Source organism: Podarcis pityusensis (assembly GCF_964106645.2).
Source record: "Podarcis pityusensis genome assembly, chromosome: 2".
Classification (NCBI taxonomy): domain Eukaryota; kingdom Metazoa; phylum Chordata; class Lepidosauria; order Squamata; family Lacertidae; genus Podarcis; species Podarcis pityusensis.
Genome location: NC_138029.1, coordinates 85,226,140 through 85,243,908, shown reverse-complemented (window position 1 = coordinate 85,243,908; position 17,769 = coordinate 85,226,140). Strand labels below are relative to the sequence as shown.

General features: G+C 47.4%; 1 long non-coding RNA gene across 1 annotated transcript; it reads left to right on the top strand.

Moving 5' to 3' along the window:
* Positions 1-2,030: 2,030 nt before the first annotated feature.
* On the top strand, positions 2,031-11,622 carry LOC308472207. Its single transcript, XR_013983350.1, has 3 exons — positions 2,031-2,982; positions 8,147-8,425; positions 10,760-11,622. It is a non-coding gene; the product is annotated as an uncharacterized lncRNA (long non-coding RNA).
* The last annotated feature ends 6,147 nt before the right edge of the window (positions 11,623-17,769 follow it).

Here is a 17,769-nt window from a genome sequence, read left to right as displayed (position 1 = left end):
GATTCTGGCATCATGGGCAATAAGAATATAAGAGGTGCCCTGCTGAATTGGGTCTGCTTAGCTGCCCAGCATGCTTTTTCCAGCTTTGGCCAACCAGATGCATCTGAGATGCATTCACAGAAGGGGAGAGTGCTCTTGTGCCCAAGTCCTGCTTGCAGGCTTTCCATAGGTATCCGATTGGTCACTGTGAGAACTTTGGCCTCATCCATTAAGGCTTTTCTTATGTTTTCAAAGGCAGCAGCTTTGCCCTGTTCTCCAGTATCTGGAATTCATGGAGGTGGCGCTTAGCTCTCATACAGGACAGATGTACTCCATGCCTTTGTTTGACCTCATTTTAATACCATTTAATCTAGTGGCTCTTATGACACCAGGAAATCCCAGAAGTTCATCAGGCATTAGGCGAGGAAGCATTTTTCTTTTTCTGTCTCAAACCTACTGCCAATCAATTCCACTGGGCAAAATTATGGAATCATTACAGTGTTTTTGGAGCTGCATCATCTGGGATGTTGAGAGAAGATGCGTATATAGGAAAACCGGAAGCCTCCTTAAATTGAGCATTAGTTCATCTAGCTCAGTCTTGTCTACATTGAATGACAGTGGCCCTTCAGGGTTTCAGAGAGGGGAGATTCTCAGCCCTATCTTGGGGGTGCCAGGGAGTGAACCTGGACCTTCCTGCATTCAAAGCAGCTGCTCTTCCACTGAATTACCATGTTTTTTGCTCTATAAGACTCACTTTTTCTCTCCCAAAAGTAAGGGGAAATGTGTGTGCGTCTTATGGAGCGAATGCAGGCTGCGCAGCTATCCCAGAAGCCAGAACAGCAAGAGGGATTGCTGCTTTCACTGCGCAGTGATCCCTCTTGCTGTTCTGGCTCCTGAGATTCAGAATATTTTTTTTCTTGTTTTCCTCCTCCAAAAACTAGGTGCGTCTTGTGGTCTGGTGCGTCTTATAGAGCGAAAAATACGGTACATGGAATAGAAACCTGGAACTCTACCAGCAGAAAAGCCTAGCATGGACTCACCCATGCCATTGTTAAAAATCTTCCTTTGGCTTTATGATCAAGAGCACAACAGTAACTTGAAACCAGAATAAGAATTGGGGCAGCATTTGTGAGACTGGTGTGTACACCATTTTGCTGCATTTATTGGTCCATACTCATATTTTTGCATATTTCTTTGATAGTTCCACTCTAGCACCATATGACAGATGCTCTGTGACAGATGTTGCCAACAGAATAAAATGAAAGGTGTGGTTGAAATCAGAGGCGAGGCCAGCCAGAAATGAAAGGGTACCATCTCTGCCTCAGGCAGCAAAATGTCCTGAGCACATATCAATGCTAAAATGAAACAAAAAACTGATGAGGCGCAAGCCTTCTGTCACTATGCCACTACTTCCTTCATATAGGCCATCACTGTACAGCAACTGCACAACTTACAATTCCCCCCAAAGCAGACACCCCTCCTGAGGGAGAATTTTGATTCAGTTCACACGTAAAAGTGAACCAACCTAAGTACTTTCTGGAAGAAATACACAAACTGAAACGGTGTTATTCTTTGAAACTGTACTTCTCAGAATTTTGCAGTGTAGTCCTCCAGCCATGTCATGTGTGCAAAAAATGCATAGATCGGTGAAAATAGCATATAAAATGCATTATATTAGGGGAGACTGCTTTGCAAAAAAATAATACATATATTAGTTAAAACTGCAGATAAAAAGGTGAGAATTGCACTAAAATGCTGAGGGTTTTTTTTTAAAAGAAAAAAAGTGGAAATGTGGAGAAGTAAGAGTGGGAACATGTGAAACTGATAGAACCCGACACTGACAATCACCCACCCCAACTTGGGGGATTTCTTGGGTACGATGCATGGGCACGCCCTACGTGAAATCTCTCTGTGCCGAAGCATGCCAGTCCTTTTAAATTCCTCTTCTGATCTCCCTCCTGGCGGAGGCTGCATGATGTCACCCTTGCTCAACAGGGGCTCAGCTCCCATCCTGCCTGCTGAAAAGAAGCGGGAGGTTGAGATTCCGCAAGGGACTGAAAGTGGGAGGGAGGGAGGGAGGCAATTGCTGGGGACTGGCCAGAGCAGGTTGCCATTTAGAGCTCTCCTACATCTGGACCAGGCTTTCCCCGTCTTCCTGCTGAGAGGAAGATGCAAAGTGAGCGACCACCCACATGGCCGAGCAGAGCCAGCCTCATCCCCAAGGAATCCAATGTATATTAACAAAGAGAGCCAGAGAGCTGTCTCCTGCTACACACACACACACACACCCACACACACACACCCCTCCCTGCCTCTCCTCCTTTGCCCTGCTCCCCTCCTCCACTGCTACCTCGAAGGAGGAACAGGCCAAGGCGTGCTCACCGTTTTGTTTCCAGCTGCTCTTTGGGGTGAGGGTGGGAGGCGTCTGCAGCAACAAAGCCGAAGGAGAAAGGAGAGGCGCAGTTAGAAAGAAAAAGCTCCAGTTAGACATCGCCAAGGCCAGGTTGCCTGGGCACTCGCAGCATAGCAAGCAGTGCCTTTGTCTGTTTCTGACCAGGCTAAAAATGCCAAGAGTAGCACAAGGGAGCAGGAGGCAAGGTTGTATGTATGGTTCTGCGCTGGTCATAGGCAGGTGCAACAGCAATTATGCTGGGTCTCAAGATGCCTCCTGTAGCAGCACACAGAAGACCTACCTAGCAGGCCAGCAGCTCCCTTTTTAGGCACCAGCCCTCAGCCACCGGACTCACCATCTTAAGAGTGAAAATTATTTAACTCAGGGTTTATGATGTCATTCTGTCCCTGAGACAGCCTAGGCTCACACAATGAATTATATATTTGTGTGCCATTACAGAGGTACACCAGGAGAAGATGTTCCATCACTAGATCTATGCAAACAATGCAGTTGACCTGACTGGCAAATCCCGGGGGCCAAAGGGGTGTCTGGACTCTTGAGTTTGAAGGATCAAGGGCCAATTCACACAACCAAACTAATGTCCTAAGAAGGTGGGCTGAGTGTGTATTTGTTCAGAATTTAGCCTGGGGATAGCCAACCTGCTATCCCCCAGAGGCTGATGGACTCCAACTCCTATCATCCCTGATCATGCTGGCTGGGGTTGATGGGAGCTGGAGTTCAACGACAACTGGAAGGCACTACATTGGCTGCTTCTGATTTAGCCCATGATGGTGTGGTAATGCAGTTGCTTCATTACCTACTCGGCATACGTGTGAACCTGCATGTACAGCAAATCCGCAAAAAAATGAACCGAGGGATTGCATAGGAAATGCAGATTGTATTTTGAGCCAGGTGAACACTGAAGTAACCCCACAATGGCTTCAGGATGTTCAAGGGTCCTCTCAGACTATCTTCTCAGCCCTCTGAATGGATCCTCTGAACCATGGCGGACCTTGGCTTCTCAAATTCCAGCAGCACCCTGAGCGGTGCCAAAATTTGGTGCCCCCATCTCTCACACCCCATTCTAAATTGGAGTTGCGGGGCTCCCTATGTTTGATTCTGAAACTGGCTGTACTCCCCCTAAAACTGCCTCTGCTTGGAAATGGACTCTGGGGACTGATCCTCTGCCAAAGAGTCTTTGACAAAAGAGGGGGGAGAATGAGCTGCTTTGACTACCCGTGCTCACGGCAGTCTGGAAAAGTGGAGAAACCACAACGCACCACCTCTGACTAACATTGTGCCCTGGGAGCGCTACGTGATGTACCAGACAGGGGCGGCTCAGCCTCACCAGGTGGGGTCAGATCTGCAATAGGAGGCAGGCAGGCAGGCAGGCAGGCAACTCTGCAGCTCAGTGGCTGGAGGGCAGGAGCAGCTGGGCTCCTCAACCGCAGCGGATCCCACTTGGCCCAGATCGAAATATGACTAATGCAGCATTTATCAGACCGTAACAAGGAAGCTTCATGCCTCTTCAGAAAGGCAGCTTAATTGCCAGCCCCTTGAGGGCATGTTGGCACACTTTGAATTAGAAGGACTGCAGACAAACCCTGTCTCTCAAGGCGGGCATGCTCCACAGAGCTGTGTCATAGGCAGCCAAAGGGGCCAAGACTCTGCCTCCAAGGCCAGGCGCAAGTGGTGCAGATAGGCAACTCTAGGCTCTGGACTGAATGATCTTAGAGGATAGTGTGTGTCACTCCACTTCATTCAACATGTGGTGAACCAGCCCTATTCCCTGTGCTGAGTGGGACCCCCAACTCCTGCCCTGATGGTACCTTGCAGCATAGGCAGTGCACGACATCCCAAATCTCCTGTCCTAAGTTATGGCTGCTTCTTGGATTTCGGCAGCCCGGGATGTGATGCAAGGCCTCCTAAAGTAAACTGCTTGAGAGGCAGTCAATGGGTTAATAAAATATGGGATCAAATATCTATGGCATATTCCTTTTAAAAATTGTTTGAAAATGTAACATATTTGGAAGGAAGGGCTGACATGGGGGTGCCTTTTGCAATTGACATGATATGTGTGTTTTGTGTTCTCAGAAACAGATTCCAAGGACAAAATGTGCTTTGGGAAGCGGCCCTGAGTGGCCGGTACAGGATGGAATGGGGTCTGCGGCATTGCCCTGAAATGCTTTGAAGAGGAAGATGCATGTTGACGACGCAGCCTTCTAATCTAAAATAAATGGCTTGGGAGTGGCTGATGAGGCTGGGAGAGTATACTGCACAAAATTTGCTCCCTTGCTCTGAATCCCCATCCCACCCCGGCCTGACTCTCTCATTTCAGAAGGATTCCCATGTGGGGCATCAGCCAGTGTCCATCTACCCTCACCGTACTGTCACCTTTCCACAGGAAAAGCAGCAGAGAGTGGGGCTAGCAATAAAGCTGGTCAGAGGTACAGAAAAAGATATTATCTCTGAATCTCTCTGAAATTGACTGCATCCGGCTTCTTTGATCTTTTCCCAGACTGAATCCCTGAAGGGTTCACTCAGGTTTGGATGGGCTGTGGTTGAGCATCCGCAATGCATGACTCAACAGCCTCCTCGGTTCTGAGTCACAGCACCCTGGTCTCATCCAGCAGCTGGCCCACAGAGCTGACATAGCAAAGTCCTGAGAGCCAAGTCCACATCTTTGTAGTGGCTCATTCTTTGCGATCCATCACTCAGCTTCCTTGCTCTAGGAAACTTTGTCTGGAACAAAGAGCTTAAGTGCATGTTGAAACTTTTGCAAGGCATGTGCTCAAGGAGTGCTGCATCTTCAGTGTAATCAACGGCTTTCCGATTCAGCACCTTTTGCAAAGGTCAAGACATAAGCATGTGCAAAGGAAAGGAAAACAGCTGGTTCACAAACCAAAGTGAAAGAATTAAAGATATGCAAGACTGATGAGAACTGGCTCTTCCATTAGACAAGAGGGAGACAGCTGCCTCAGGACCAAAGCTGGAGGGCAGGCAGCAGTGGCCAGATGTCCAGAGAACTAAATTGTGTGTACCATTCGGTCAACCTGCTGCCCTCAAGTGCAGTGATGGATACAACTCTATTCCCAACTTAAGAATGGGAAGTGTAATGCCGGTGGACAACAAAAGAGGTTTAAAGACACTTTTAAGGCACATCTTTAAAAATGTAGTATAAACACCGACAACGGGGAAACACTGGCTTGTGAGTGCTCCAGTTGGAAAAGAGCCTTTACCAAAGGTGTCATGGACTTCAAAGAAGCACAAACTCAGGACAAAAGGGAGAAACAAGCTAAGAGGAAGGCACATTTGGCAAATCCTCATCGTGATCAACTCCCACCCAGAAACCTATGTCCCCACTGTGGAAGGATGTGCGGATCCAGAATTGGCCTCCACAGTCACCTACAGACTCACTATTAAGACCATATTCACAGAAGACAATCTTACTCGGCTACGAGTGGTTGCCAAAGAGGAACTGCTCACATCCACACCTTATATTTAAAGCACACTGCCTCCCCCAAAGAACCCTGCAAATAGTAGTGTACGCCTCCCAGAGTTACAATTCCCAGCTCCCTTAACAAACTACCTTTCCCAGGGTTCTTTGGGAAGGCCATGCACTTTAAATATATGGTGTGCATGTGGCCACTGTCTCATCACCAGTGTTGAAGTAAGGTTCAGCAGCCAGTTGCTCCAGCTTCACCTCTGGCAGCAAAATGTCCCGTGCAGGCCCTGGGAGCTGGCATTATTTCCCCAACTCCCATTGTAGTGACTGAATGTGGGTGATGGAACTCCATCATGTTTTGCTAGTAAGTCATACCCATTACCGTGGCCCAGATTCAACCCTCTCTGACCACCAAACACAAGCACTGTTGCCTTATCAGAAAGCTGAGAATAATATGAAAATCCAGTGGAACAGTTGTGTTAGAGGAAGCTTGTTGTGCAGCAGGAAGTATCGGAGCTACAGCAACCAGTCACGAGAGCCATGCTGACTTCCAGCTCCTTATCTTCCACAACCCATTTCACTAGCATCCCTTGTAGTCTGCTGAGGAACTTCAGCTTAGTGTGGTGTTGAATTCCACCCATTATTGCTAGATGGGATCCAATGGTCAATCTATTCCCAGGCATCCCATTGACAAAAACCTTCTTCAATCAACACCCCGGATGGATTAGCCTGCATTATCACCATCAGCAAGCAGAGAGGACAAGCGAGCCTCATGCATTGTGCCGGAGCAAGTCATACATTTTGTAAAGGCAAGTCACACATCTTGTAAAGCAAATCCAGATGGCCGCAACAAAGAGGATTGTGCCAAGTGCTGCAGGGGAAGGAAACAAACAAGAGGCAGGCTTACCAACCAGTTGAACTTGTGCACGTTTGCTTTCTGACCATCAGTGTGACATCCCCCCTCAAGCTATTGCTCCATTCTCCTTTTCAACCTCAAAGATGCCCACAAGCCAGAGTTCTCTCTCTCTCTCTCCCTGGCGCCAAAGAAGACCCTGTTCTCAGGCAGACCGGTAGCTAAAGCAGGCCAAACTGGATGTTGCACTTGGCCAGCTGTATATACAAAAAAAATGAGTATCATAAGTGCATTTAATGGAGAAAGCAGCTAGGCTGCGTGAGCCAAGAAGGGGGGTTTCTCCCTTTGCAGCACACGAATCTAGCTGAGGGGGCTGGTGGGTTAAGGAGACCTTGGCAAAAGTCCTGCAGGGATCTCTTTGAACAGAGGGGGTGGGGGAGGGACCCTGCATCTGGCTGCCGACAGCTTCAGACTTCTCTGCCTTTGAAAAGTTACGAACAGCAGGTCAGCTCATATTTATGCTGCGCAAGCCAAATCGTCCTCCCACTGCCTCCAGGAACACTTAGCCATATGGTTATGCTAAAAACCCAGCCGCAGCTAAAATCAAATAGAATAGGACTGCCCAGAGTGGAGACACTCTCTCACATACACACTCGTGGATGGGCTGCTTCATGCTCTGCCTTCCCCCGTATCCTGCTTCTCTAGCAGAGCATCCATCCCTGGAGCGGGGGTGGAGAGCCTGCTGTGGTCCTCCAGGTGTTGCTGGACTCCAACTCTCATCAGCCCTGGGCTTCATGGTGAATGGTCAGGGATGAGTGGAGCTGTAGTCCTGCAACATCTGGAAGGTCATAAGTTCCTTTTCTCTGCTCTGGAGTCTCCAGCAGACCCTTCCCAGGTTCACAACAGGCAATCTGAGAAGCAAGTGGGTCGGGGCAGCCAGTCACACATTTTTCCTGGGCAGAGTCGAAATCCCATGACTGGTTTGGAATCCACTGTAAAGACAAGAGAATTCACCAGGTCTGTGTGCCTACACTCCTGTTTTGTGCAGTAACATGGGGTTATTTTAAGGATGGATTGGATCAGGAGTGATACTTCCTATCTCTGTTGCCATAGGATTATGGGATAGAAGTTGGTGGCAAGGAGACACAGGCAGGCTGCATGCCATGATGTACAGGCTGGGGCAGGTTAGGAGTTTCTCAGTCTACCAAGGTTTCCCTATAGCATAACATTAAAAGTTCTAAGATCACCTTTTACCCAGGGAAACAGAGGAACCTGCCTTATACTAAGTCAGCCCATAGGTCTATCTAGCTCAGGACTGTAGACACCAACTGGCAGCAGCTCTCCAAGGTTTCAGATGAAGGTCTCTCCTTTGGTGTGCAAACCATGCACTCAGCCACAGCCCTTCCAGGTTTGAAGCAACAGCTGTTGGTTTGTGCAACAATATTAGCGTTATATTTTTATTTTTGTGTGTTCCCAGACTTTGGAAACCATGTTCTTCTGCCCACCCTCCAAAAGAACACCCCCTGTAGGGATGCATGTGGGTCCTCTCGAAAGTCAGAGACGTTTTAACCAGGGAAGTGCACCTTCAATCACACCTTCAATCACTACTGGCAGGCGTTTGAACTGGTCAAGTGAGCATCGATTTATCTGCAGCTCCACGCTTCACTTCCAGAATGGGTGAAGATGCACAATGTGCCGCGAGAGCGATGAGGAAAGAGAGTAGACGGAATGGGTGAAGCAATGAGGACTTGACGAGGTGGGAGAAAGAAGGAAAGAACACTCTGGGAGGAAGACAATGGGATGCATTCAAAGTGGAAGCGGGGAGAGAGATGAAGATGGACCTTTTCAATGTACTTAATTGCATAAGAAGAGCTGAATCAGGCCAAAGGTCCTTCAGGTTCAGCACCCTGTTCTCACAGTGCCTGGGTTGAATCTGCAAGACGTCATCTTGGCATTATATGACATATTAATAATACATGCTGCCTCTGTCACTGGAGGAAGAACATAGCCATCATGACTTACTGGTTAGGAGCCTGGGAATCTGGAGCTTTTCCCTGGGTCCTGCTCCGTGTGAGTCGATTGCCTTATTTGAGCAAAACAGCCCCTTGCTATTCATGCCTGGTGCCATGACACCAGCCTGCTTTTCAGATGCCACAACCAAGCCCTGGCATAGCCCCATGTTTTCACTGGAGGCTAGCTGCTAAGAGGCATATTTATAGCTTTTCGGGAGCCAGCACCCATGCCCTCTATGTCCTCAGCCCTGCTGTGGGAAAGCAGATTTCAGGAAGGCTCCAAAAATCACTAGGCCCTAAACCTGATCCTCTCTTCCTCTTCCTCTCCCTGCACTCAAGATCCTCTTTTATAGATGCTCCATCTGGGTTTGTGCTCTATAAACACAGTAAAGATCACATCTGGTGAGGGAGAGCATTCCATTTAACAGTCATCCCTGCCCTAACACCAGCAGAATGGATTCTTTGCATCTTTCTTTCCACTGCCTGAACTGACTATTGTAGGATGGGAGTTGGAGGAACAGAGGCACTCAGCCTAATAGGCAAAATAGAAATGGACAAATTGCTGGAATTGGATGGCATCCCCTTGAGAGTTCTCAAACTCCCCTATAAGGAAAGGTTGCAGCTTTTGGTGCTATTTAGTTTAGAGAGGCTTACCAATCATGAAACTCACTGCATGGCTTGGGATCAGTCACTTTTTCTCAACCTACCCTGCATCACAGGGTCATTGGATAAAATGGGGAGGGGGAGTGTTATCTCCTAGCAGGGAAGGTGAAATATAAAATTAATTATACATGCATACATTTGAGAAGGCTGTTTTCGGAGGTACATGCGGAATAGCATCATCAGCTTCCTTTAGAGGGTAAGCTTGTGTGCTGCTGTGGGAGAGACCCCAGACTCCTCTCACCTCTGTTTCTTGAACAAGGAGGAAGAAGTATGGAAGGCCATCATAGGGTTGGCTGGAGGAGGCTGCACCAAGATATTAGGAGCTATGACTGACTGCTGCTCTAGACCCAAGCTTGCTGAAGCTATGAGAGTGGCAAGGAGAAACACTCTTGGAACATAATGGTCTATACCCCCTCCATTGAAACCTCCAGGTGTAAATATGTGTACAAGAAACCATATTTCTTAAAGAAACTAGGCTCCACTGTCCCTCAATTTTGCCAATGGAAATACAATCCTGGAACCCCCTGGAAACTTGCTACTGCTTGGCAGAGATTAGGAGTGGAATGCAACCTTTGTAAACAGTCTTATAACGTGCAGAAGAACTCTCTCTCTGCTAGAGATTTCCTACATCCTGCCCTTTCACACATCACTGACACATGCTCCTTTGCAGCATGGTGACAGCACCCAGCCAAAATTACAGCTCCTTCACTGGCTCCATTTTTACACTGATTGTTTTCTTTGCAGGTCATGGGAGTCTGCCATTTCCCAGTGCCCATCAGTGAGACTTGCAGCGCTGCTGCTATCACCATTTTCCACATCAGCAAGCAGCCTGTTGACTTCACCCCTCTAATGGAAGAGCTCTCTGCCCAACAGCAGCCGAGCCTTCCCTGCAAATCCAGCCCAGTTTATTCTACAAGGGATCAGGCTTGCAAATGAGGGGGGGGGGGGAGAGAGACAATCTGTGCACAGCCCCTGGAGCCCAGCACCGATACGCTTGTGCTGGGACCAGGGAGCATTTCTTTGTGCAGCTGGCATGATGCAGCTTGCCCTGGGTGTTCTTCCCTTGAAGGCTGGTTCTGTTGATTTTTGCAGTGTTTTGGATGAATGCCTGCTCCAGAGAAGATGGAAAAATGAGAACTTTACCCACCCTACCCCTTACTAAGGTGAACCTCTGTCTGTCACTATGGGAACCCCTCCCATATAAAGCCCCATCTGAGATGACCTCATATCTCCTCCCAAATAGGCAACTGTGCCACCCAGCTCAGCTGTTTCAAGGGCAGCACATCTGGTTGCACAGCCAGGGAGTGGGCACTGCTTGGGGTTTTCCAGGCCTGCTGAAAAAGTCTGGCACCTGTTATTGCCAAGTATTCATTAACACCTTTCTTGTTCTGTTTCTCCCTCCCCCCCCCCCCCAGATCTGTTTTAGGATCTTTTCCCGTTAATGCCCAAGTGCTGGTCATAGCAAGGAAAAGGTCTGGGAGCGTAAGCTACAAAGGTACGGTGGTTAGATCAGATCTCACAGCCGTTCACTGTGAGGTCACTGACACAACTGCGCACGAGGTCATGCTGGGAAATGTTTGCATCCAATAAATGTCGCTGCCAAACCCTGCACATCCGGACTCTACATACACAAAGGAAGCAATGACCCTGCCTGCCAGGACAGAGAAATATTTTGATATTAAGAAGCCCAGATGCTCCCTCTTCTGCCATTTGTTAATGTTGCGGATCAGAGCAGGGGGAGAATGCTAGTGGTAGTAAGTGCTTTAGTACCAACAAAAGAGGGAAAGGTTGGAAGAGAAAGAGAGCACTAGAGAGATTGGTATTGATCTAGAGATACATCGCAAAAGGCCTCAAGCTTTTGATTCATCCTGAATATTAGTGTACACCAGATGCTACAAAATCATCTTCCACTTGTAACAGTCCCATCCATGCCACACATTTAAAGCAGTGGATTCCTGAATCCTTGCTGAAATGGGGTTCATAGGCACTGTTTCCTACATTCTTTCCCATATTTACTGATACTTACAAACAAAACAGATCTTTACCACTCACCAAGGCACTGTTCCCAGCACCCTTTACAGTTCCTGAGATTCTTTAGGGAAAGTTAAGGTGGTGTGGCTTTAAATGTGGGTGTGGCCAAAGGGAACAGCAAGCAAAGACAGTGTGGGATTTGGTTCTGATACTTGCCAGATAGATGCTTATTGGCATCAGCACCAGTCACATTTCAGGGGGGAGGACATTCCATAGCTGAGGTGCTGCTGCAGAACAGGCCCTTCCCTTGGTTCATAGAGAGTTGGATGGGAGCCTGAGGGTCATCTAGTCCAGGTCTCCAGCTGTTTTTGGACTACAGCTCCCATGATCCCTAGCTAGCAGGACCAGCAGTCAGGGTTGATGGGGATTGTAGTCCAAAACCAGCTGGAGACCCAAGGTTGGGAAACCCTGAATAGTCCAACCCCCCACAATATCACGGATATAAGTAAATACACAGGCAGCAAAGTCCGCCTGTGTACAATGCCTCCCGTACAATGCCCACAAACTTAGAGGGTGCACTTATTTCGCTGGGCACTGCCAATACACACTGAGCCACTGTACATATGCTAATGTGTTTCAGGTTTGTGTTGCATTCTACCCCCTGCTATCTGAGGCAGGGGCAGCTCTCCCCTGTACCAATCAAATTAAGAATACGGGCAAGTGGAGTAGATCCAACGCAGCCGGAAGGGTGCTGAGCGACAGCCCTTCTCGTTTAATCTCAGGCAGCTCTTTGTGGTGGAAGGGTTCCTTGAGGACAAGCAGTGCTTTGTAGCTATGATGAGCATCAACAGCCATTCCCAAGTGGGGAGGGGGTGGTAATTTAATTCAGGTGAGGCAATTACAGACAATTGGCTGCTATGGAGTGTCACTTGGCAAGAGATGAGAATTCCAAGCAGGTACTTCTCACATATCAAAGGAGCAGCTTGTTCTAAAGGGGAAAGACTCCCTGCACATCCTACCTTACAACTTCCATTGTAGACCTGGGAGCTGAAAGCACTTCAATTACAACCCCTGTAAAACCATTCACCCTGAAAACAAGTCGAAACAATGAGCTAAACCCAGGATTGGGAGTTCCCCCAGCAAGCAGTTGGAGGAATGCTTGCCCTGATCTCCTGTTTTCCAGATTGTGTGTTCTTGACTGCTCTAAAGAGGAGGTTTTTATTTATTTTATTTACTCGCTGTTAAATTTATAGCCCACCCTTCCTCCCAAAGGAGACCAGGGTGGCAAACAAGGGATAAACTCTAAAAACTGCTTATAATAATCCCAGTGCAGATGCAGATCTCAACTTAAAAGGCTTGCTGGGAGAGGAAGGTCTTCAGCATCTGTCTAAGGGGAGTTTGAAAGGGTAAACGCCACAACACTAAATGCCCAATTCCTAATTTGTGCGGAATGGACCGCCTGATGAAATGGTATCTGCGGGAGACCCTCACCTGCAAAGTGTAGTGATCAATTGGGTATATAAGGGATGATATGATCTTTCAGGCATCCCAGCCTTAAGCTTTATAGGAGTTTATACCCCAAACCAGCACATTGAACCTATCCTGGGATAGGTCAGCCAATGCCATTCTTTCAATAGCAGGATAACACATTAGTGATACCTTGCCACCACATTTTGCACCAGCTGCAGCTTCTGAACCAACTTCAAGGGCAGCTCCACATAGAGCGCAATGCAGTAATCCAGCCTGGAGGTTACCATCGCATGGATGACAGTGGTAAGGTTATCAAGGTCCAGAAACGACAGTAGCTGTCTTACCAGCTGAAGCTAGTAGAAGGGACTCCTAGACAGAGGTCACTTGGACCTCCAGCAACAAAGATGGATCCAGGAGCACGCCTAAACTATGAACCTGCTGTTCCAAGAAGAGCACGGCCCCATCTAAAGTGGACAACTGGCCAATTATCCGGGCTCAGGAAGTTCAGCACCATCTGGAGGACAACAGATTGGCTGTTCTTTCCCACAGTGCTATAAGCACACAAGTGTGTAAGGAGCAGCAAACTAAGAAGCTGAAGGGATACAATGAATGGATCGGTCAAAAGGTACCACTTGATGTACCTGCACAATTTTCAGAATACAGTGGGAGGCTTGCTAGGTTTGGATCAAAGAACCAGTTTAGCTTGTGTTAATATACTGTTAGAAAGACATTGTTTGGAGAAAACACCTGATGGTAGAAAACTACCTAGGTTCAAAGCTTCACAGATTTCATCGCAGGAACAATCCCGCATTGTCTGCAGGAGGGATCAAATAGGTCACTCAAGCAGCCATTTATAATTTTTGTGAAAAAGTCCCCTCCTGTCCCATAGAGCATTTCTTCCCCTCTTTTGTCCCCTGTTCCAAACAAGAGGCATGAAAAGAAAAGGTGTGCAGGAGAAAGCAGGTGGCCTCATGTTTTTCAAGAAGCAGGGGAAGAAAAGTATGCAAGGTACAGTAGTTATGCAAGGGTTTGAACGTGCTCTTTTCCAAATCTGAGATTCATTCAGATAAAAGCTGTCCCTGAATGAACGGAAGAGCTGACTTGGGTGGCTCATTTAGCAGAAGCAGTGTGCCAGCCAGTTTAAAGTTTCGTCTCCTCCGGGCACTGAATTCTTGAACCAGCAAGAGCAAGTGCTTGGAGACCCAGTGACTCAGCAACCCACTAGGAGATGATCAAAATGCAAGCCCCCAATAGGGCTCCAGGCAAGATTCCATTGCAAACTGAGAGAAGGAAGCAAGCCTGCATTTCTATGTCAGCATGTCCCCAGTAGCAACCCCTCTGCATCCCTAACTCAGATTTATGCACAGTTGCTAGCTGGTGAATTCAAGCAATGTTACTCGCATTAGGCTGGTGAGCAGTACAAGGCCACAAAATTCAAGCTAGTATGCATTGGAAATTGTGCAAACCTTGGCTGGTTAAAGTTGAACAGGGTGTATTGTGTGTGCTACATTCTTGCAATCAAATATAAAATGTTACCTCTGTACTGTGTTCTGAAGACTGATAGCAATAGTTTAAGTCAACTTCTTAAAAATGGCATGCATCTCCTTATCTGAAAAATGCTACCAGTTGCTGTCATTGGACACCAGTTAGCATTCTGGGAATGGCAACTAGGAATTGGCTGCCTTATGACAACTCTGTTAGATCATCTAAAATGAAGCAGCTATAAGCGTATGAAACCTATATTTCCAAAGCCAAACAGATGGGCAAGATTTACGAACGGATGCCTCAGGGTGTGATACTCTCCCCGATGCTTTTTAACATCTTTATGCGCCCCCTCGCCCAGCTTGTCCGGAGTTTTGGGCTGGGTTGCCATCAGTATGCCGATGACACCCAACTCTATCTGTTGATGGATGGCCATCCTGACTCGGCCCCAGACACACTGACCAGATGTTTGGAAGCTGTGGCTGGATGGTTACGTGGGAGCCGGTTGAAGTTAAATCCTTCGAAGACAGAGGTCCTCTGGCTGGGACGGGACGATATGGGATTGGGGGGGCAACTCCCATCTCTTGCGGGGGTGCAATTAGTGCCAGCACCATCCCTTAAGAGTTTGGGTGTAATCTTCGATACCTCCCTCTCTATGGAGGCGCAGATCACTGCTATAACAAAGGTGGCATTTTTTCATCTCAGCCAAGCTAAGCAGTTGGCCCCTTATCTCTCTCGCCCTGACCTAGCCACTGTGATCCCCGCGACGGTCACCTCCAGACTGGATTATTGTAACTCGCTCTACGTGGGGCTGCCCTTGAGACTGACCCAGAAACTCCAGCGGGTGCAGAATGCCGCGGTGAGACTCCTTATGGGGTCTTCGCTGCGAGATCACATTTATCCAGTACTATACCAGCTGCACTGGCTCCCGGTGGAGTACAGGATCAGGTTTAAGGTGCTGGTTTTAACCTTTAAAGCCCTATACGGCCTAGGACCCTCGTACCTACGGGACCGCCTCTCCTGGTATGCCCCACAGAGGAACCTACGGTCTGCAAATAAAAACATCCTGAAGGTCCCAGGCCTCAGAGAGGTTAGGCTGGCCTCAACTAGAGCCAGGGCTTTCTCGGCTGTGGCTCCAATCTGGTGGAACGCTCTGTCACAAGAGACTAGGGCCCTGCGGGACCTGACATCTTTCCGCAAGGCCTGCAAGACAGAGTTGTTCCACCAGGCCTTTGGTCAGGGCACAGCCTGACTCCCTCCTCTGGCAACCTGCACAGAACTTTGCTTAACGGTTGCCATTAATTTGATTTTAATTAATTTTTATAATGAAATGTTTTAGAATGTTGGATTATTTGATTGTTTGATTATTTGATTGTTGTTAGCCGCCCTGAGCCCGGCTTTGGCTGGGGAGGGCGGGATATAAATAAAATTTATTATCATTATTATTATTAAAATCATTACTCGCATTTGCTCCTAAAGTGGAACTGAAGTGAGAGCATGCAACAAAAGGTTCAAACATGGCAAGAAGAAAAAAAGTAAGTTGGCTTCCCACCCATGCAGGAAAGAGGTCTCATTTGACACTGCAGATAAAACTGACAAGGCAATAATGGTGCAATCACACTGAGCAAAGGAAGGGAAAAATGGCAAAGAAGACAAAGCTGAGTTGTCAGGTGCAGAGGAATTGGTTCAGCCAATTCAATGAATGATGAAGAGGACTGGGTTAATGCCTCAAAACTGTTTATCTGAGGAAGTCAGAGACCTACAGATTCAGCTGGAAGGTCAGCAGGATCACAACAGGTGGCTGAATATTTTATTGAGGGGTGCCCCACAGAAAGAGGGGAAGTTACCCATGGTCCATGGGCTGAACCCAGCACCCTCCAACTTGTCATTAAATAAAATTAATTTTGACTGCTTTAATAGTTTCCTGCTGTAGTGCCAAAAGGTTTCTTGTGGCCAAAAAAATCATCCATTTTTAATTATTCTTTTTTAAAAAATGATTACCAACCATACTTGCTAGTCTCCTGCCATAATGCCAAAAGGTTTGTACTACAGTGGTACCTCGGGTTACGTACGCTTCAGGTTACAGACTCTGCTAACCCAGAAATAGTACCTCGGGTTAAGAACTTTGCTTCAGGATGAGAACAGAAATCGTGCTCTGGTGGCGCAGCAGCAGCGGGAGGCCCTATTAGCTAAAGTGGTGCTTCAGGTTAAGAACAGTTTCAGGTTAAGAACAGACCTCCGGAACGAATTAAGTACTTAACCCGAGGTACCACTGTACTCCCTCACCCAATTTCCCCCCAAATGTCCCTTTTTTTAAAAAAAAAAGTCACACCTACTTTAACATGTGGCCCTTAATCATGAGCTAATGGGGCCCTTGACCCCTCCAACACCCCGCAAATTACCCTCCCCTGTCTTATGTCAGGAGGCCTAAGGGAAGGTAGGAGATATATTGCCAGCTATAAAATGACCGGCCCACTCCTCCACCTCAGCTCTGAGACCATATGTATGGCCATGCATTTTGTTCACCTAGTGCCGTACAAGAAAGATGCTGTAATGGAACACGCCAACCGGGAGAAAAAGGATTAAGGCAAAATTATACCCATAAACTAAGGTGGAATGGTTTATTGGCCCTGGAAGTTAGTTTTTAGATGTTTAGCAGCAGATTCAACGAGCCAGAGCTTGCAATGACAGTTTCAGTACAAATTACAGCAAGAACACTTTTAACAATTTCAAACTTGCCTAATAAACCGAAGGTTCAGACACCGATTGTAAATAAATACCCAGATTCGGCACAAATGGTTTATTTATTGGATTAGTCTCAAGTCCTATGACTAACTCCTGGAAGCTCTGACATTATTCCTAAACCCACTTGTCAGGGCAACGTCTAGAAATGAAATGGAACTTCCAAGGATACGTAACCCAAGAATAAAACATTAACAGTGACTGCGCTGCAAGAGTTTAAAAGTAATAAACTAGTGCCACCTTGTGGAGAAACTTTGCTGGGTTCACTGTGGGATTTAAAAGGCACAAGAGAAGCTGGGCTTTTAGAAAGACATGTTCTGCATATTCCTAGCATATGACAGTAAGAGCTGTTCGACAGTGGAATTTGCTGCCAAGGAGTGTGGTGGAGTCTCCTTCTTTGGAGGTCTTTAAGCAGAGGCTTGACAACCATATGTCAGGAGTGCTCTGATGGTGTTTCCTGCTTGGCAGGGGGTTGGACTCGATGGCCCTTGTGGTCTCTTCCAACTCTATGATTCTATGAAAGATACTGAATTTGGAGGTCTGCACCCTCTGATCCACATAATCAATATATGAATAACCCCCTCTCCTAACATGTGGACTGTCATCTACTTGAAACAAACCACCAAATGCAAAGCCACTGAATAAGTCCACTGTGAGGGTAAAAATTATTGATGATTCGATAGTTGCAAATTCCCAAGTGAACTATCCCAATCTGTGCACTGCTAAAACTAATGTTTGGCTTGCTGCTTCATCACCCGCT